This window comes from Labrus mixtus, chromosome 10, assembly GCF_963584025.1.
Source record: "Labrus mixtus chromosome 10, fLabMix1.1, whole genome shotgun sequence".
In the NCBI taxonomy this organism is placed as follows: Eukaryota; Metazoa; Chordata; class Actinopteri; order Labriformes; family Labridae; genus Labrus; species Labrus mixtus.
The window spans coordinates 6,392,922-6,415,225 of record NC_083621.1 but is presented as its reverse complement, the minus strand read 5'-3'; the positions used below and the strand labels follow the sequence as shown (position 1 = coordinate 6,415,225).

The following is a 22,304-nucleotide window of genomic DNA, read 5'->3' as shown; positions in this document are numbered from 1 at the left end:
CAATTACAGTGAGCACAGGCCAGAAAAGGGGTATATTCATGTTTTACGTGTATGTGTGTGGGTGTGTGGGTGTGTGTTTGTAATGAAGTGTTTAATAGACTCTCTGGTGAGGGGTATGAAGATTTTTAGAAAATCATGTTCAAGTTTGATTAGACTGAAATACCAACAGTTCAGATTGTGAAGTTCATGCAGCCTTTTACAGGGTTTAAATTTGATCACAGTGTTGCTCAGTCTGTGGGCTTGACTCCCCTTGTGTAGAAATAAAAAGACTGAAGTGAGATGTATAGACTGAGAATTTGTTCTTATATGACCAAACAGTTCTTGATTTAGTTTAGTGGACTTTTTATTTTGTGGACAAAATATGCAGTTAAAAAAGTTAAATCGCAATATATTGTATCGCGATTCTCAGCATATCGCAAAATGTTTAAATCGCAATAATATCGTATCGTGGGGCTTCTGGTGATCTCCACCCCTACTAAATTATAAGGAAAAAAATAATTATTGGCAACATAGCTGAGGTTATTCAAATATCAAATAAGCATTGAAGATCGTTACATAATCTGGGAGAGGTGTTTGTTTCTTATTACAGTGAGGGTATTCAAAATAAAAGGGAACACACGATGGGCAAAAGACTTGCCTACCACTTCTTAAGGCCGTGTTCACACTGGACTTCTTTTTTCAGAAAAAGGCGCTTCTTTCAGCTCCTTTTGAGCGCTTATGTGCGTGTGTTCTGTAACCTTAACAACGGGAACGAGCCGGCCGGAGCACAACGCATCAATTTAGCACAGAAAAGAACAAACGGGACGGGAAGTCAGACACCGATACAACATCAGATAAACGACCGTTTGTGTGTTTATGTGTTTATGAGGTTTGTATTGAGTTTTATCCCACGTACATTGTATTATCTCGTGCTGTCGCCGTTCCTTTGTCTCCGTACTCCAGCTGTCTGTGCTCTCCGTGCTGCAGACTGAGAACACAGCCGGTGGGTGTTGACGGATGAGGATGCACGGACCGGTAACGGACCGGAACGGACACGCAATGCACACATATCTGGTGGAAGTTTGCCGTTTTTGGATGCATGACATCTTTTTGGGCACCCGTAACTAGGGACGTAGGTTACTACTCGTCCTGATTGGTCAGCTGTCAGAAAGGCGCTTGACGTCACCTGAAAACCGCTTTTCTGAAAAGTTGAAATAATTCAAATGAAAAAGGTGTCGGGCGCAGCGCTTTTTAAAAAGGTGTCATCGCACGGCCTAAGGCTGTAACATTTATGTATTTATTGCAAATCTCTGCCATTTGAATTTATCAACTGAGTCGAACCTATTAAACTCGCATCTAAGTTTTAAATAACCATATGAGACTAAAAATAGGTCGTGATGGCCCTTGAGTGGATCTCTGATCCCTTTTGAAAAAGTGTTTTTACTTTAATTTATCAAATGTATTTTCTACTTGATTTAAATTTATCAAATGTATTTTCCATTACGTGTTCTGTTGGTGAAAACTTCTACATATTGTTGCACTGGACAAATAAAGATGTCTTCCCACAGGATGTTTATTATAGGTCCTCTTTCCCCATAGCCAAACATACATACATACGAGAAATTTAATCTAAATTCTGAAAATGTGTGATAACGCGTATTCTGGTTGAGATAAAATACATCAGGTCAAACTTTTTAATCAGGACATAGCAAGGACATGGGACAGTGTGATGGAGTGTGTGTGTTTAGAGGACACGCGGCGCAGAGGACTTCATCAGTCTCCCCTCCAACAGCATCTCAGAGGTCCTCTCTGCTTTGATCTCTCTACCTGCTGAAGCACTGCCAAGGGAGGAACAGAGGGAGAGAGATATTGCATGAGTTCTCCCTCATCATCCCAGAAATATTGATCGTCTCATCACCGTGGCCTTGCAGCCCATAATAAATACAACTGGAGTGATGGAAGCAGAGGAGGAGGAGGAGGAGGAGGTGGTTGCTGTTGCTGTGAGTCTAAGGGAGGTTATTAGTCCTTAATGCAAGAAGGCAATCCACCAAGTACACGCCATTAAACACCCTCCTCCCTAATTTTCCGGTCCCTGATTAATCGGAGATGTTTCATCTACAGGTCCAATCGTTACTCGTTATTAATATTCAGAAGTTTGTCCTTACACAGATCTCATATTTAGAGGAAATCAGACAGATTTATTCAGCTTTATTTTGGTCCCTTACTGTAGAAGCTTCTTTGTTCTCGTACTGTGGAGAGATCTCTGCATTGCAATAAAAGTCTGAGCACAGAGCCAAATGTACTCCTACGCCCTGACATCCCTCAGAGAGCGGCTGAATGGACTCTGATAAAAAAGGAACCAATAAGAGTTCTGAGTGGATGGAGCTTCTGACTCTCTCTCCACTCTGTTATTATAGTACCGGTCTGCAACAAAGGCATTCACGGAGCTGCATTAGTGCTCTGCAACATCTAACTCCAAATGAAGTGAGCCGTCCTGACCTGAGACAGTGTAATCACTGATTACAAATGCTTCTGCTTCTGGTACATTATAACCCGGGCTGAATGTGCCATTACGGAGACAATAAGAGAGACAGAAACTTATGTACTCAGGCTGTTACCTCGACTGAACTCATTAAAATGTGAGAGGCGGCAGCGAAAACTTCATTTAGAGATTTTGCCAGAAAGGAGGCTCCATTTTGAGAGGAGCTCAGCCTTCAATAGGTTTGCTCTCCAGCTGCTGCTCTGTGTCAATAAAGTGAAAATATATATATATCTGTAATTATCTGCTTACACGTGTTTATTTCAAATCGGCACACATGGATTCCAACAAGGAAAAATCAATAATGAACGTACGCACATACTGCCAGTCTCCTCTGGCAGGCACGCTCCTGATATAAGCTCCTCGGCTCCACGAACAACAGCACGCCATATTAAATCAAGGAGATTGGCATGTTTCAGAAACAACATTCCCTAAATGTCAAAACTAAACTGCAGCTTCATGAGGCTCCCGCTGGGAACCAGTGCCACGATAACAGTAAGGGATGAAGGGCCCACTCTTTCTCTCCTTTTGCTTTGCCTGTGCAGTCATCATTACTTAGGAAATTTGGCATTAAATCAAGGACAAAGACGCAGCGCTTCCTGACTGCTAATCACCACGATGATGCCGACATATTCTTAAAGAAAGAAGGCGTGAAGACGGCTGCTGCATGCTGCTGTGGCCGCCTGCTAAGCTACACATCTCCACCCCCTTCTCCTGGCTGCTGGATGAATGCCGCCCCGAGTATCATTACCAGCCAAATGGCCGAGGAAACAGGGAGAGGTGAGCGTGGCAGTCCAAATAAAGACAGATTCCAGGTGAGCACATGTTGAGATGAATTCTTTTGCTGCACAGCAAATAAATAATGGCTATTCTCTTAACTGCTGACGGTGCTTGAAACAACTGTTTGCTCTTCAGGAGTAAAATGATAGGGACAGATTTGATCTAGGAGCCTTAAAGCTGCAAGTGGAAGCAATGGAGCCATTCTTAAATCCATTCTGCCTCTCTTTCTCTTGACTGGGTGTGCATGCCTCAGAGTGTCAGACTGAGTTAAGCCTCTAATACGATATGTGAAACAATACGTGGGGGTACAGTGATATTAATCAAAGCTAACTGACTCAATTAGATGGAAAAAAAATTATAAATAAAGAAATTTCCCCAACAGTTCATCATCTTAACTCTTATTGATCCATTGCAAGGTCCCACTAGACACTCCCACTGAAAAAAAACTCAAAGTAGCTAATCACTCAAGCAGCCCACAGGGATTCTTTGAGAAACCGCAGGGGCAAGTATTGGGTCTGTCTCTAATCTAGCCGTATGTAAACACATTAAGACTTTACACATGGCATACTCATTACCCAGCCTCCCACAGATGCCGTGTGCAGGGTGGGATCTGTTCTCTTGACAGAGTGTGATTCCTATCACCCTGCCAACGCAGCTCCAAAGTGCTGCTAAGGAAAGAGAACAAGGCGAGAAAGGGTTTTACCATGTCTTCAGAAATGACCCATGAGCATAAACAGCTAAAATGACTGTTCCTGATTGGAAAACTAAGTTGTTTCATTATACGGGTTCTTCGCCGTGGTTTAAGACATCTATGAACTATTCATTATTGGGAAATTTCAGTCAGACGTTGTTGTCCTAGAGACCACAAAATCAGTTGGTTATTAAAATATCCTAACACATATATGCTGGGTTGCCATCCCCACACTTTGTGCCCAATAGATGAATCCATACTGACTTTGTTGATCTCCTGCACGATCAGGTTAAATGCTTTATATTTCTAATTAAATGCCTTGACAGCATGGATGACAATTACATTTTTGGCAGACTTTGTTTAAAATGTAAAAAATGTGTGGTTTAATGATTTAGGCCAAATACCTCTAAAATGTGTACAATGTGTTTAGTAATTATCTGTATGAAAGGTCATGTAAAAACTCAGACAGAGTAAATAGTAAGCAGAAGACCTTCTGGAAAGCTGAAAGGAAACGTAGCCGAAATGAGCGATAGCTACACAGAAGAAAACGCTGAGCCTACCAGCTGAAAGCACGGAGAAAACATCATCGACAAGAAAGTCCGCTCAACTTCAGGAGTTTGGAGGTCTTTTGGCTATTTACAGGAAGGACAAAATAAACAAAAATAATAATTATTTGACATTTTTCGTGATAATTATCGATGTCGACTGATGTGAAAATTGTATCATATTTGTGATGAATTACAGCAGTATCACAGTAGGCCGTGAATTGTATTCCTTCCATATTTCAAGTTGATCACACTGGGTTTGTAAATTCCAAAAGAGTATTTTTCTCGAGTGTCTTATCGCAGAAGTATCAACGATCAGCTGCAACAGATATTGGATGTATCCATTGCTAACATGAATCTGTTTCCAAATATTGTGTTCCCAGTTGTTGGTGGAATCATCCTACATCTGAGCAGAGGCAACACATCTGATTGGACCTGGTGCACATATTTGAAACATGATTGAATTCCTTGAGAGTATACACTGAGGTTTACCAAGGAGAATTCAGCAGATATTTCAAACAGCTCCTCTCATCTCCTCCACTGTAAGGACGGCACGTATAACATGGCAGCTCTAACATCAATTTCTGGCTTACAGTGGAAAGGAGGATGGATTTTTTTTTTTTTTTGCCTTCCGGGATGCATCCCTAATAAAATTCAGGCAAGTGCATGGAACCTGAACAGCGCTGGCATGCCACTACATGTATAAAGCAAATCAGAGTTTATGACAATCACTTCAAATGGGAGCTGCTGTGTTCTGCTCCTGCTGCTCTCTTTGGTCTAAATGCTGCCTGTCAAGGAGCTGCGAGACAGTTATCAGAGGTACTGTCAGAGAGAAACGCTCCCTTACATTTACATTGATTGATTATGGTTTAAGATTAATGAGGGTATCCTTTGGAATAAATGGGTTATTTCCTATTTAAACTCTGTATTGAATGCTTAATGTATCTCATTTGAAGTAATGTATCTAACAATATGCCGTGCATTGAATATTGATCCGTGTGGATTAACTGCACCACAGAATTGACAGAGAAGGACGTGGGGGGAAACATTTCTCTTAGAGCGGCTATTAACACTTCACAAACATATAGAGTTGAACTGAGAGTTTACTGTGAGTTAATTGAGGTCTTGCTGATAATTACAACAGGGAGTCGATCTCTCACAATCAGGGCTCCGAGTTCACTGGCACTGCATTATAATATCTAAGATAGATCAGCTCCTATGGCTAGTATTGACTCTTCAGCTCTGGGTTAAAGACAGCATGCTGGCACCCCTTGGCCTGAATTACCACTGCAGAGCCGGGATCATCAAATGCGGATATGCAACCAAGTGTAACCCACATTGCTGGGCAATTATTTAAAAGAACTGTTCGTCTAAGCAAGAGTAGTTCTGACAATTACATGATTTGAGATGTCTTCGCAATGAATCGCGTACAATATACATCTTAAAATGGGATTATGCTGGTAATTTACCATGCAGTAATGTCTACAATTGGGTGGACATTTCCTGTAAGGGATATAGGAAATTAATTATTTCGGTTGCAATGTCCCAGCCACACACCAACCTCCCATTAGAGATGCTAAAACACAAACAGAAGTATCCTCATAAAGCACACAAAGCCAAGCCTTTGAAGAGCTGATCATCCTGAGGACAACACTTAGCTATGCACCATTTCAGAAAGCAATGAAGCCCCGCTCTGAGTGCGTGTAATTCACCGCTTTCATCCACAGCATTTTTGAATTATGTTTTTTTTCTGCAGACCAAGATTAAAATTTCAGATCAACTTGTCCAGAAGAATGTGACATTAATTAATTTTTTTGAGCACTAAAATGAACGCTGTGGGGCCTCGGCTGTGAAATGTAATAGACTTGAGCATTCGTATGTGTATGAGTGTGTGCTCGCAGTTATACTACTCACTGTAAGTAGTGAATCTTCCCATGGCCTAATAAGCTAAATAACAGCTTTAATTCAAGGTAAGTAGGCTGCAGTTATCAGAGAAAATTGAAAGGTCAGCTTTATCATTGGGTGTGGAGGAGCTGCACAGAACCATACATATACCGAGCGGAGACGTGACCCAGATGCTGCGTGTAAAATTAATGAGCTAATAATGCACTAGGTTCCTTAGCATTCGCAGCAGTTACAGTAATGTGCAAACTTAGAGAAACACGACATTCAGGTAAAATATGGAGTGAGACTGCTAGTTTAATGTCACAAGGAAGTAATACATTAGTACTGATCTAAAAGTATCGCAGTGTGTTTGTGTTGCCTTATTTGCACCAGTTAGCAGCGTTACCTTTTCCCATGAGACATTTGCTTTAAAATGCTGCATGTGCTCTTAAAGCTATCATTTATCATATGTATAAGTGTCACTCCATTTTGATGGATGATCAATTAAGCCAAGAGGATTTTTTTTTTTCTAGAAAATAAGTTAATGAACGAAGCAACGCCCTACGCATTATTCTGATGTTTCTTTTCAAAGACCTCGTCTAGCTGGCTTCCTCGCAGAGGATTCACAAATGCCAAAAGCACAGCGGTAGAATGATGCTATTGACATGCAAATGCCGGGTAGTTGCAGAGAAGTGAGAGGTGCCAAAGTGTATTGTTGTGTGACAAGCAGAATTTCTGAATACACAGCTGAAAAAACAAGATGTACACGAGTGCGCTTCACACAGAAAAAAAACAACAAAAAAAACCTCAGCATCTTTTTTTACATAGGAATATAAAGACATAATGGATTCATGAGCAATATGTTTTGGGCTCTATTTACAGCCAGAGCACAGGGTTACTATGGCCTAATGACAACAGATTAAATGTGCTCCGTCCACTGTACATGATGCCTGCAGTGTTATGGGAGCATAATTACGTTTTGAACCGGCCCGACAGTGATGTGCTTTTAACTAAAGGTCAGCAGTAAACAGCGATGTGAGCCACACTTGATTACTATGTATATCACAACATCAAAAAAGATGCTGCTGCTCTAATGAGGGGTTGACCTTCATCGACGGCGTAAACAAAGACCAAGCAAACACATGCTGCACCACATGGCCTCTATCAGCTCTTGATAGGAGGTTTTTAAGTCATTAATATACCTTTAATATTCAGAAGGCCTCTGACATACTCATTTAACTTTTCAGAATCAAATCTTTGCCGTAGAATTTGTCTGGTCTGGAAAACGCAGGACAGACACACACATATGTATAGCAGCATGGGAAAAAAGCATGCAAATAAAAGCTTAAAATGATTATAAAAACATAATCCTGACTGCTTCTCATGGGTAGGATTCCATTCCAATAATAAAATAATCTACACTTAAACATATGACAATCTGGAAGGTAAATATGGAGCATTAGCATCTTAATTCATCACATTACAGGCTCATTTGGAGCTCCAGCCAGGTGGATTTAGAGGAGATGTAGAGGGATTAGTGAGGTGATATCAATCACCACCGTTGAACCACCCCCTTATCCAGCACCATCACAGCCCCTGGCTGACTTCCCCATTGATCCTGCTCAGGCTGCAGGGGTGGAGCAAAAGGCCTAGATTTTCTCTTCAGGGGATCTGAAAGCTTTTTGAAAAAAGCTATTTTCATTTCAAAATTTTTGGATTGAGTCAGATTTATCCCTAAATTGGACGAAGATTGGTGACTGCTTGCTCTTAAGTGTGAGAGGTTAGATAACAAGGCTAGATTGATGTCGCTAGGTGCCAAAAAAAAAGGACAGAAATGAATGTCCTAGAGGGAAAAGAAAGCAGCTGCTTTCCCCCAAGTGACATTCCCAGTAGTCTTTTTTTTTTTTTTTTTTTTGCAAAGCAGTCATCCTATTTTGCTCATTGCATGTTCACATTGATATTCAAGATATTAATAGACAGGCCAGAAAATCCAGATGATGATGATGATGTTGATGTTGATGAGCTCCGAGGGACATCTTAAATGACAGTGCCCTTTCTTGAAGGGAGAGGGTAAACAGCAGAGGCACCAAACACTGTCTTGTTACTAACACTCATCTGCATTCTCAGAAAAAAAAAAAAAATTCTTCTGTAACTGAGGGGCAAGGCCACAAACAGAGACAGAATGTGACTTCTCAAATATGAAAGGGATGGGGGGGGGGGGGGGGGGGAGGCAGAGAAATGCCTCAATATCACACATGGAGGAAGGGAAGAGTGTCCTCTGACAGCGGTCCTTTTGGCTCGCCCTGGCAGATATGTCTCCTCTCTATTCACAATTTCTAATCCTGTCTGAAAGCCTATCTTGAATGTCAGGCTTCTTTCTAAATTGGCTCGTGTTCTTAGTGATTGATTAAAGTACTGTAACCCAGCTTTATCAGACCGCCCTGAACTCTGTATTTCTGCCAAATCTATTAGGTAATGCATCCTATGTTATTGCACCAGTTGGTCTTTTCGCTCTGTTTTTTTTTCTTTTTAACCTGGCCTGTCTTTACGAAATGCAAAGATCCCACTGTAAAGAGCGAATTTGTATGTAACCCTCGCCTTTTGATCAAACAGGGGAGCTGTCTCAGGCTCACAACAGTTTAAGACAAAAACTGCACCCAAATTCAATATGGCGATATAAAATGTGAAATGAGCTTTACATTTGCCCAAAACAGTGTGCGCAGGGTATGAAACATTAACTAATCCATGTTTCTCCTGTTCTACCTTTTCACTGATGCCATGGTGGTACCACAAGCGTGCCGCCGTCCCTTGACATTGAGCGAGCAATACGGCCATAATTCATGCGTTCTAATGCCGTAATATCCCCCATGCCATTGCACAAAGAGGAGAGAGAGGAGAGGAGAGGTTGCCCTGATATTACTGCTGACGCCTGAGTCCTAGACGTTGCACTTAGAGTGTCTCCTGCAGGACATTATTCAAACACATGCAGGCACTACAGAGTCCATGAGACAAGAGTGGGCCACCATGGTACGGAACACACAGATGCTTAGACACTGCAGCTTACTGAGGGTTACTCAAGGTCAAACAACAACATACAGGATGCGACTGATTCTTAAATTTGTGATATTTTATCCAAGTATTACACTACAGCCGTGGAGTTAGCAAAATGAGAAATCGCAGCATATGCAAAGCTAGCTACAAATGAACAATGTGTACTTTAAACAGAGTAGCGCATCCCATTAATGACTCCACACTTAGAAGTAGGCCATGTCCAAACACCGCAGGCAAATACGGCTTCGGGTTGTCTGCACTTCCTTAAAATCTGCACACAGCACACATTACTCGATATCCCGCTTTTACAGAAGAAAAGCCAGGAGCAAAGACAGCACACACTGTAGATAGTGTACACATCAGCTCTGTGATCATGCATCCAGATTTACACTCAATGCAACATTTGTAAATCTATTTTCCTGATCTTCCTCCTTCAAACCGTCTCCTTAATGTTTCCAAACATCCTCCCCATTCCATGTTTCATTAGTAACCTGAGGGAGAAAAAATGCTTTTCCTCTAACATCTGGATGTTAGCTAGCTTGAGTGAAAAGTCATATCAGATCAGATCCTGCTACATCAAATGCAACTTGAGGGCACATTATTTATTCATTTAGCTGCTGACATCCAAACCATGCCCTAAACGGTGACACTTTGAAAACTATTCCTCTGTGCCTGAACTGTGCCGATACAAGTGGAGCTAGCAGGGGCTCGCTCACAGAGGGAGCACAGTTTTTATGTTCCTTTTAGCAGGCATGAACCTCGATGAGACGGAACAACGAGGCCATTGTTGTTTTTTTAGCCTCGGAGCTTTTGCGAAGAGCAAACACAACAATGAAAATGCCTTCATGACAGCTGTAAAATTTCATGTGACAAGGCCTTACAGCATACACAAATAGCCCTGAGAGCTGAAATGGCACATGACCTATTACCAATATTTACCCCTGTGGTGAGCAGAAAGTGAGCATCAATGCTGGCCAAGAAGGCGTGTCTCGGGTTGTGTTTATGCATGTGGGAGGATGTTTGGTATTGCTCTTTTCATGTTTTACGAGTTGGCAGTAAAAACAACATAAATCAAGAGCCTTTTTTTCACAGCAGAAATAAAATCTGCTTTTATTCAAAGGCTTGCTAGTATGACAACTGCAAACAGTAAAGTCAGACATATTCAGCTGGGACGTCGATGGAGTGGTTAGGGCGTGCGCCGCATGTACAGAGGCCGTAATCCTCGCAATGGGCAGCCCAGTTCAAATCTGACCTGTGGCTCCTGTCCCGCATGTCGTTCCCCACTCTCTCTGTCCCTGAATTCCCGACTCTATCCGCTGTCCTATCTTTACAATAAAAGGCATAAAAAGCCAAAGAATAAATCTTAAAAACATGAATATTTATCTGTGGGGCCATAGTGTTGGGGGGGATAGTTGTTGGCCAAAAGTATTTTTTGTCTTCATATTTTTCTTCCAAAAAGAGACATTTACTCTCACACCTTCGGGGTAGCAAAAATTCAAAGTAAAAGTAAATTCCTACATTCTTCATTTTTTGAAAACCATCATTTTAAAAGTAAGCTATGCCGCCCATTCATGTCTGTAACTACGTCAGTAGTAAAAGCTTCTGTGAGGAACTATGACCCCTGTCACCCTGCTTCCTTTAAACGAAGTACATCACTCATCATAAACCCGTTCAGATCAAAGTGTAAACAAAAGCTGATTCTGCAGCGTGCTGTTAATCCCCTCGTATGACATCTACACCCAGAGACAGTAATTACAGACATTTAATATAACTATATAGAAATTAATCCATGTTTTCGCTGGTGCTCTCCTTTGCTTATGTAGGCCATATACGTAGAGGCATCTGTATACATGACCAGCTAAAAATTCTTCACAGGACTTCAAGCAACAAAATGCATATTCTATTCAAATGTTTTAACTCGTGCTGTTTGAGCAGAGGGGATTTAGCTGAGTCATTACACATAAAGAAATGTTGTATGCACATTATGTTTTTAAACAAAGTTCTTCTTCTCTTACTACTTTTAAAGGTGTATTTGTTGGGTTGTGGGTTACAACAGCCCTCAGTGGCCCTCACAGTATCTGGGTTTGACTTAGTGAGTCTCATCCTGTCTACCTGTTCTATAAATTTCCTGCTTGTCGTCAGCTGTCCTCTAAAAAAAAGACTCCACAAAATATCTTTGTGGTGCATTGTCTACACATTTACAGTGACAGTCTATAGGGGTAAATTCATAGTTTTACAGGTATACGTAGGTGAACATATAAGTCAGTCCACCTTGGCGACTCTTTTTTTTTCTCTCTGCATTTTGCCTTTCTAAAAATGTTTTTTTTAAATAGACCTGCTTTTAAGTTTGAGGACACAAAGCATGAGCTATTACAACTAATTCTCTTTTCTTTCTTAGAGCAAGACTTCTCTTCTTCGCTGTAATCCATGAATTTATTTTTTTTATCCTAATAGTATAGTTTAAAAGTTTGGACACCCTGGTGGAAAGCAGAGGAGATGTGCCCCCGTACACCAGAGGTAACTCTGTATGCAGACAAACGCCACACAGGAAATCCATATGTTATAGATACAAAGAAACAGTTTTTCAGAGGAAGAGGAGAGCCGGCTGTGCTCAGGATTAAGTGCTTTAGATCTAATGATGAGAGAGGGCCTGTTTTTATTTGTTTTCAAACAGGCATTTTGCTCTTGATGGAATAGCGGCTATGTTCTGTCTCCGGAGGCTACAAATGCTCATCAAAGCCCGGGCTTTGTCAAACAATCCATAAACTCTTAATGCCACATAGCATGAGATACTAGCTCGACAAGTTCGCAGAAAGAGAGAAAAATCAATGAGACAATTTATCCCAATTTAAAATGTGATTATAGCACATAACATTTTATATCATACACTTTTGGTGTTTGATTCAGAACCATTAAGGGACAGCTCATGTTTTTGAGAGCGAGCCCCTCTAGCTCAGAATTCCTCGGTGGGATTCTGGCTCTCTCCGTCAATATCTGCGGATACCAGAAGATTTGGTGGCTGTGGATGCTCGGGGCTGTAAATCTGGGCCAGGGGTTGTGTGGGATGCTCAGATAAATGGGTTGGGCTTTGTTTTATTGCAACACTGCATGTCTTAACTTTCTGTGTCTACCAGGGATTTAGAAAATTTGCTACTGTCCTTGGGCCTCTCTTTGCAACAGCGGGTCTGAGTCGGTTTGAGTCAGCCCTGGTGCCCCCAGATTACATAAATATCCTCTATGAGCCATTCAACACTATATCCATGCTCTACTGTTTTGGTCTTATCTTTAGCAGCTTTTGTTTTTGCCTGGATATGGGGTGCAAGTCTCGGATTAAAAGGGAAACTGAGGATCTTCCTTTAACCCAATTGGAAAAGTCCTTTCACTGTGTGCTGAACAGACAATGAGTAAACATTTCATCAATGGCTGCTCTCTAGGCCTCTTTTCTAATGGATTTGACTATAAAGACCTTTCCATGTGATGCAGCTGTTTGTCATTCGTGTGCATCAAAGCATCAGTATGAAGGAAAAGTGGGCCACCAAGACATAAAGCACAAATATCCCAGAGGAAATATGTCACATTCCCGTCGTCTTTTGTGATAAGGTTTCCTGATTGGTGCTTCTTAATGTCTCCTTTAAAAAAAATGAAAGCACAGTAGAAAATAAAGGCAAAGATGAGGCTTAATAGGTCAACTCTGGAATCCTTTTTTAAACACTGATCGTGGATCTGCGAGATAAATCACATGAGTATCATTAGAATCTACCCTGAGGAGTCTTTGGGTGCAGCTGCAAGTGTGTGTACACTGTACGTTTGCTAATGACGCTCCTTTAGGTGATTTTCTCAACATTAATCCTGCACCAATTGAGTTAAATTATGCGAGGCAGTTTGGAAGTCCTCCTGAAATGTATTTTATAGTTCTGATCCTTTTATGGTGATATACACAATCCTTTTTCCCTTTGAAGTATTCAGTTCAGATTTGGGAGATATGAATCAAGAAACATTTCAAATAATTTAAATTCAATGGTCTGTTTAGTAAATTTATTATTCTTCAGCTGCAACAGCAAATAAACACATTTGACATCCCATTAGTTAACACATATTACTCAGTGCCTGGCTCCCAAAAAGCTTCAACACTAAAAGCTTATTGTTGCGCTTTGCTTTAGAGTCAGGGCTTCAGTAGAATTGTAAATGCAGGCAATGTGTGTGAAGCAGGTTTGGACTGAAAGAGAATGTGATTAAAGAGAATAAGAGATGAGAATGCCTGTAAATTCTGGGGTGTCAGAAAACGTTGAATCATTTAGTAATTTTCAACATGGCAGAGAGATCTGCCTCAATCAGAAATCTTCACATAAAAGCAGGAAAGCATAAAAACTCTGGGATACAATTGAGCTGCATTTGCATTCTGCTTGTTGTTTGTGTACGGCTGGGAAAAAAAAAACAGATAGTAAAGCCGTAGTTGTCCAGAGCATGAATAAAACAAACTTGGCAGATTTTTTTTTTGTTTGACTGGCTTTGGCCCAGCCCAGAGCTCACTTGTCAAAAGGCTTATCCAGGCTTACCTTTCTCCAACGTAACCATTTTCCTCTTGTTTCTTTTCAATCTCACCCCTTTCTCTGTCCTTGCTCTTATCCTCTCTGATCCCCTCTCCATTCCTGCTACTCTCACAGACCCATTTCGATCCAACGGCATCATTTCACTCTTCAGCTTCAGGAACCCAACTGCCCACCACTATTATGTCATTCAACACCTGTACTTTAAGCAAGCTGAAGCTCACCGTGGGTGCCGGCTGAAAGGACCAAAAGGAAAGACTTCAACTCTGGAGTCTCTCAGCAAATATCTACCTTCCTGTTGTAGTGACAACAAAGATAAGACAATTTAAAGGACTCAATTGGATAAAAAGTCACTTTAAGCTCATTGAAATACAGAATATTAATAATCAGGGTTCAAATGTGTCCTATATAAAGCACTCTACAAATAATATGCGATTACGGATTTCGGAGGAAATAATTTGGGCAGTTTTTGCAAAACCCTCAAATCTTTGCTACTTAAAGGATCAGAAAAGCGCCTCGAGGAACCCTCTAGTCTTATGTGTTCGCCCACATCATCAAAGTCCTCGGAAATAAACTTTTTTTTCCTGGTTCAAAAACCAACGAGAAAAGCTCCAGCCCCTCTCTTCTTCCTCCCTTTTTTTTCCTCAAACCATTGTCATAGTGACCTACAGCCGCCAATTCATCAGAGCTACCATCTTGGGAGAGTTGGCGTCACGGCTATTTCTGTATGACCCAGATTTTCAGGTGAATCTGGATCCGTATCAATGTAATGAGCTACAGAAAGTCAAAGACAATATACTAGGTCAAACGTATTTTGTTTGGATATTTAAGCTTTAAAGGCACAGTGGCAGAACATTTCAAATAGTCCTTAATGTTTTATTGTTTAAGCTCTTAGAGACATGCAGAGTGTGCATCTCGTCTTTTGAAACACAATCACTTACAGGGAAAATTCCCTAACTCTAATTTCCTTTCTTGGTAATTTTTTGTCAGATTAATATCAAGTCAATTTCCTGGAGCCTGTTCTTACACAGAGTGATGGCACGATGATGGTATCGTTGGGAGAAAGCTCTAATTGTGGAGGACGGCTCCTTTTGGGAGGAATATGGGCACAGATGGGCCCTGAGCTTGATGGAGGAATTTCTCTGTCCTCAAAGGCTATCAGGAAGCAATGCCAAGCTGGCAAAGATATAAATAGACCGCAGTCAGGAGCAGGTCTACATGTAAGCACCAAAATAAACCAATCCTAAAGCAGGTAAAGGTAGAGAGTTTACAATGTCATAAAGGCAGATTTAAAAAGCTCCCATGCAGTAAACACTAAACAGACAGTTTGATTAGATTTGGTTGTTTACAGTTAACTAAACTATATATAGTTTTTACTGGTTTATTTCTATTATTGTGGACTTGAGCTAGAACAGGATAGAGCATCCATCCATCAAAAGGCTAACACACATCCTCTAACACTCACTTTCATACCTACAGGCAACTCAGACTCAGTCGACCTGATTTGCATGGGATGTGGAAGGAAGAGAATGTGAGCTCCAAAAAAGACGAGAGACAAAGTTACCACTGAAGAGAACAAGAGCGTTCCTTTGCTCCTGTTAAATAACCCTTACTTACTTAGGTCATTGAAATCTCTGCAATCACACATAAATTACACACATATTGAGCTCAATTTTGTTTTTTTTTCCTTTTTTTTGTCAGTGATTTTTTTCAAAAGTAGACTCATTTTAGGCCAAAAAAGGCTTAAAAGAAGGGGATTTATTTTTTCCTGTCTTGTATCCCTGGCACTAAAGACAATATTTTGGAACAGATTTAAAGAGATAAAAATCCATGGAATATATAAATGTACAAACACGAACAGGAACAAATAAAAAAAAAAATCATGTGCTTTTATGAAGAGCTTGTCAAAAATATCAGTGAGGGTGGTGTTGCAGAAGAAGAATTTGGATTCGTGCTGCGGTATTTTCAAAATGTCGTGCAAATGGAGAAAACATAGTCCACACCTGGACAAATAAAATACTTTCTTTTTTTGACTGTGTCACTGTGTGTTTTTGATTGTTAGTAGGCAAAGTAGTGGGCTGAAAAATACAAATCTAAACAGGCGATACCTTGGTTGACCAGAGTTTAGAATAACTCACATCTGTGCCTAATGCCTTCTCTGTACTATGACAAATACATGCAAAATGTCTGGGAGAGTCTGCCTAAAAGTAGATTTAAAAAAAAAAAAAGAGGTTATAAATAAATGCTTCTTTAGAACTTGCCTAGAGAAAGGAAGAAAAAAGAAGTGGCATGACACTGTAGCTACACTCGATGTCAGGCCTGATTTGGTTTATAGAACAGAGGAGACAATAGAAAGAGTTTAAAACTGTAATTTAAAACGAGAGTAGAGAGGTCTATGAGGATACAATGGACGACCAATTGCATCTGAGTTTGTGTGTGTGTGTGTGTGTGTGTTTGAGTGGTAGAGAGAGGAAGGATCTCGATTAATCTCCTGCATTACGGCAGTCATTTCCACTCTCTTCATCATCACCACCAGCATGTGCTCTATGAGATTTAAAATATTTAAATCTGTAATCTGTCAGCATTATGAGGTTAACACACACTCGCAAGACTGGCGTCCTATCCGTCACCATGCTTTCCACTTCACACAGACCCACATACATCACAGGGGCCTGACATGGCCTTTTGTAGTTCTGGCTGGAAAAGACTCTGCAGCGGCTGGTGTCTGTAATTTCTCAACAGGCGGCACGGACATGCGGCTGGACCCCAGAGAAAAATTAACAAATGCGTGCCGCTCAAATAAAAAAAAGAGAAAGCTGCGGATCTGTGCAGCGCGAGGAAGCCTCTAATTGTTTCCCTAGTGAATGTGACCCAGTGACTCTGGAGGAGTTCTTCCTTGTTCCTTTACTACGCGTAAACCAGCATTCATTATTGATTTGGTGGCACAGACTCTAACACAACATGCTCTTATGAGTGGGCCTAAGTGTTGTGTCAGTTTGCTTTGCAGCCTTGCTAATAAACAGCCTCTTTCACCTCACTACAACAGTATGTTCCTCAAACTTTGAATTAATAAGCAAGACTGAATAAATTGAATGGGATTAAAGCTTGAACGACAGTGACCCACACACTGTATGAATATTAGGTTGATGGAAGACACTCCAACGTAGCCCATTTAGCCAGCTCCATGTCATGTCTTCATACGACAGGCTTTTACTAAGCTCCTTAAGAGCCTGCCCCGGGGGATCTATGGGAGGCTGGAGGTACTGACTCAGGCCTTATCTCCACTAATTTACCCCATGAATTAGGCGGGCCCTTGCCTCTGTGTCCTGCCAGACCCACACAATGCTCGCTCCACGTTAAGAAAATGAGCAGAGAAAGGGGCTTAGCGATGGTTAAGTTGGATAAGAAGCTGTGGAAGTGACAAGGGAATAGCACACACACACACAAACACACACTGCTGCATCAACTTCGACTGAACAGTAACATTCATCCTCAGGATTTAAAAAGTGTTGATTCCCTGTCATTTGTCTGTATATTCTCAGGGTGGATTAAGCAGAATAAAATGCAATTTGAATCATAAGGATTAAGGTGGAAAACAAACAGGCAGGGCCTCGCTCCTGTCAGACACAGAATGAGGACAGAGTGACTGGTTCTTTGTTCAATTCAAACTTTCCTTAAATTATTTTTGACGGATGTTTTGAAATTCAAATGAGCTGGCACGCTTCAGGCTTTTAGAGGGCGGACAGTGCAGGGCAACAGCGATCTATACATACACAGGAGAGTCAGTTGCCAGTAGTGTTTGTGGAAAGCATATAAAGTAGGAAAATACTACATTAGGAACGGGCAGCATGGGTTTATAAGTGTATGTAGGTGTATGATGTGTTCATGAATGCATCTAATTATTTTTAACTGGGCTAATATATCTTACTCTGTTTCACTTGTTTTAGTTGCAGGGCAGCGCTAGAACAGACCTCAGACTCCGTGGGTCATCTCTGCAGAATAAAAGTTAAAAATTCAATAACCAGCCAAATGATGATTGGCAAATAACAGAGACTCTTCAAACCTTTAAACACACTTGCTTATGCAGCCTTGTTAGATTGATGCCTTTATGTCGAGTTGAGAAGGTCATTCATGTCGTTCACATGTTCCACATGAATGAAACAAACGGCGCTTCATCACTATCTGAGCTTATGTAAGTCTTAAAGTACAGCTTTGCATCCCAGCGCGCGCCTGTCTCCCTTTCATGACAGTCCCTAACCCCCCATCTCTCCCCATCTCCCTCCCTCTCTCTCTCCCTCCCTCCATGTGATGCATTTTTCAAAAGTCTCCTTTAAAAAAGCAAAAAAAATCAAAAAATAGCTCCTCACTGCTGCTGCAGATTTGGTCACGTCCCCAATTTAGGCTCAGCAGGCCTCGTCCTCTTCTGTGTATTATCGAGTGTAAATTGCCTAATTAATAATTTAATAATAAGGAGATAACTTCTGGCAGACAGTGCGTGGAGACATACTGTGTGACATCTGCTTTGTAGTTTGGATGGCGATGTCCAAAAGAATCTTGTTTACTAAGCAGACATTGGTCTTTGGCAGTAAAAACCTGTTAGTCAAGGGAGATGTTTTTGGGCCACGAACAATGTAAAAATCTCTGTTAAATATGTTATGTGCAGCAGTCTTGAGGCATATCTTTGTGCCTCAGGCCAAAAACCATTTTGTTAGTCAAACAAAGACACTTTCATCTTTTCACAGATTTAACAAATACATCTTGTTCATTATTAAAATCCAATGTGACACAAGTGTGTCTAGTGAATTGCAGCTCGGTTCGAGTAGTACTTAAAAAAAAACAATCAGGGTATTTTTCCAACATTCTGTCACAAGGTGTGATTTAATGACGATGAAAGCGGTTCCTCCTGAGCAAATAAGAACAGACAAGTTTATCCTCCTTCATTAGTCCCCGTCCATCCATGTCTGTCGGTAGTGTGATTATCAAAGAGCTCAGGTGACACGTCTTATTACAGTTTGACTCGGGTTTGAAATATTTTGCTGCTTCTAAACAACTCTCTGTTGCTTATGTTTAGTCCTATAGACTGAATTCTTCCCACAGAAGAGGAGATACTTTAAAGGAAGTCTGAAACTGCATCTGTATGGTATGCACTTGTCTAGTATCAGCCATCAAATGCCAAAGCATTTGTCTTGTTTGCCGGGTAAGTGTGTTGAAAAACTAATTTGCACTAAATTCAAAATTCTCAAACTGATTTTTCCTTTCAGTTCCCATGACATTGAAAAGTTTTAAAAACAGTGCTAAAACAACGAGCGGGTTTTTCCTGGGCAGTGGGATATGCAGTTATAGGACTCATCTTCAGAAGGTCGGGGGGGGTGGGGGGGGTGGGGGGTGGTCCATTTGGGAAATTATTCAGCTCCTGTTCCTGCTGCTCCAAGACAACACGTCAAACAGGATGAAGAATATTAGAAAAAACACAAATAACCTTCCTGAAGGCCTAACAACACACACTACTGTTTCTACACGGAGGGGGATGTGGGCTCACAAACCTCGGTCCATGAGTCTGGAAGCTATAACGAGAGTACACTGGAGGAGAATCTGAGGGCTAAAGAACAAGAGGCCTCCCGGGCCAGAGACCAACGAGTGGCTCATCCATGTTAAGTCAGGCTGAGGAGGACTCAGGTGTATTCACTTACGGTCAGGAAGGAGCCTCGCTGACCTTTGCAGCAGACAGGGAGGCTCATGAAGCTCTTCTACAGCAGTCCTGAGACTCTCAGGGTAAACAACACACTCAATACTGCACTTTGTGCGTGTGTGTTTAGGCGCTGAGTCTGTCAGTAATCACATGTTAACCACTTCCTGATTCCCTCACCCTTCCAGGCTAATATGTCCAACAAATGAGCACATTGAGCGAGCAGAATTGTTGTTAATTTTTCCTCGGACAATGCTCAGTTTTTTTTTTTTTAGCTGCCATGATTGTCACACAGCGTGAGCACAGCCAAGAAAAATTCAGGGGGAAAAAGGGTGAAGAATGGATATTAAAACTGCGGGGAACTTGAAAAATAGCTCTTTGCATGGACTGGAATACAAACACTACAGGGCCAGAGAGAGAATCCACAAGCAGCAGCAGGATGCATAATCCCTCATGATACCAAAGAGATACATAAAAATGAATGCAAAAGTCAAAATAGTTTTAGTTTCATAGGACTTTTTGTTGTTGGTATATGTGAGTATGACCAATTTAAAGCTTGGAATGCAAATAAAAAAGCCTGGACCATTTAATAGATTCTTAGCTTTCAGGGACACATGCAACCAATCACCATGACAACTCCTGCTTGACATTTCCACTCCATCTTCCTTTCATTTTTTTAATTCTCCAACTTGATTATTCTCTCCAACATTCACCACCTACGTGACTATTTATCTCGTAGCTTCAACCATGCATCCAGGAGTTTCAGACAGGACAGCAGACACGTGAGGCCTGAGGGATCATTATGGAGCTTTAAATTTAAGTCCAACGCTCTCTTGTTCAGCGAGCAGTTTGTGCATGTGTGCTCTACAGCTTTCATAGGAATTAGAAATCTGGAGAGAAGAGTCACGATAGAGTCAAAAGATCAATCCTATTTTATTATGAAAAGAGGTAGAATTATGGGCTGCTAGATCAGGAAGAATGTCAGTGACGAGCAGGCATCAAATGATATAAAAGATCTTTGTTTAAGCTCACTGTGTCACTCTAAATGACAGGAAGAAAAATCCTTAATTAGCCTGCCAGCTCTCATTGCAAGATACCCTCTCATTCTAATCAAACCAATTCATGTGAAGAAGTTAAAATCCTACAAAGAAGCAAAATGGGGATCCCCACATATGTAGATTATGCTGCTCCTCAGCACAACAGATGGAGGTGCACAGCCTGCTACAAGACTGGTGGCGGATCCCACTCGCATTGCACAACCTTTGATCTGATGTCATCCTGGGCGATTTCATTCACTAGTTCTTCGTTTCATTTCCGTCAAACTTTGGAGCTTGCAATTTCATTTGCTTAAAGAGCAAGAGTCGCCAGGGTATTTTTTTATTTTATTTTTTTGCAACAAGAAGAAGGAGATGGAGAGGGGGAGTGCGCGTCACTGCTCCATCACGCACGCAAGATTGTGTCTTGATGGCCAAGTAACAAGTGCCCTGAACAATTAGTACATATTTAAGACTTATAGCGTGGGGTGTATGCGGTTTTGGGATGAGAACGCACACAGTTGTTTGGCATCCAAACCCCTGCCTCAAATAGACACTTAGATAGAAAGCAGAGTCCGTCCAAGTCACATCATCCAAATGCGTTTTTTGGAAGTCCCTACGTGCTTCGTTCCGGTTTACTGCGCTACGTCGATTTAGCATCCCCAAACGCCCCTCTTGATCTTAACAGCCAACCCACAAAGTCATATAATGTAAGTCCAAGTCCCAGATTTGCCCACTCCCCCTGCTGCATCCCTCTTAATTCACCCCCCCCCCCCACCCCCCACGCACAGTCACAGCCTGAAGACACCCCCCCCCCCACCCATACATAGCTGCTCATCAAGTATCATGAAATGACTCACCTGTCTTGTCGAGACGTAAATCCCCCCATGCCTTGCTCTGTGGGATTAAAAAAAAAAGCCGGGACAATGTTTCACTGTTGCGGGGTCTTCACTTGCAGGCGGGTATGTCCAAATATCCGTCCAGTCTGCGCACTGCTTCTGTTTCCATTAATGACCTTCCCGTGAAGCGATAACAGCTGCTAGTATCCTCCCTCCGCTGTTTTTTCAACACGTTCCTCCCATCTTCCTCTGTTTTTTCCTTCTTCTTCTCTTTCTTCAGCGGGATTCTCTCCTCCTGGTCCTGGCGCGTTTGGATGCTTCTGCCTCGACTCTCCGGCTCAACACGAGCTCTGGCGTGAGCGCGCGGCGCGGTCCCGGGGCTGGCTCACTCGGGAGCGCCGATTGGAGACGGAGAGAGGAGAGTTACTAAGGTAACCAAGGGCACACGCATCATACATGAAAAGGAGCGCGAACAGGATTGATGCCCTCCAAGTCTGCTCTGCCCTTCTGCTCGGCCGTCTTTGACAGGTCATCAAAAATTGCCTTTTTTTTTTCTCCATGTTTCACTGAAGGGAAATTCTGACAGAGAGAAACAACAGCATCCTATTAAAAACATCAATCATCCTGTAGGTCAGGTTAGTCCTGCAGGAACAGTCTTTCATTAAGTTTCCCACTAAAATCAAGATAAAATCCAGCTAATGATCAGCTATTCACAAAGATAACAAACTC

The 22,304-nt window shown here is 41.6% G+C and overlaps 1 protein-coding gene across 5 annotated transcripts in view; it reads right to left on the bottom strand.

Annotated features, from left to right (window-relative positions):
• nlgn3a (neuroligin 3a) overlaps positions 1–21,942 on the bottom strand; it is a 128,848-nt gene extending 106,906 nt beyond the window's left edge. For 4 of the 5 annotated variants that reach the window (XM_061047729.1, XM_061047730.1, XM_061047731.1 and 1 more), the window contains exon 1: positions 21,597–21,942. The gene's annotated coding sequence lies outside the window, so the exon portion shown is untranslated. The remainder of the gene's footprint in view (positions 1–21,596) is intronic. The other variant, XM_061047733.1, reaches the window with a different exon arrangement.
• Between the last annotated feature and the right edge of the window lie 362 nt (positions 21,943–22,304).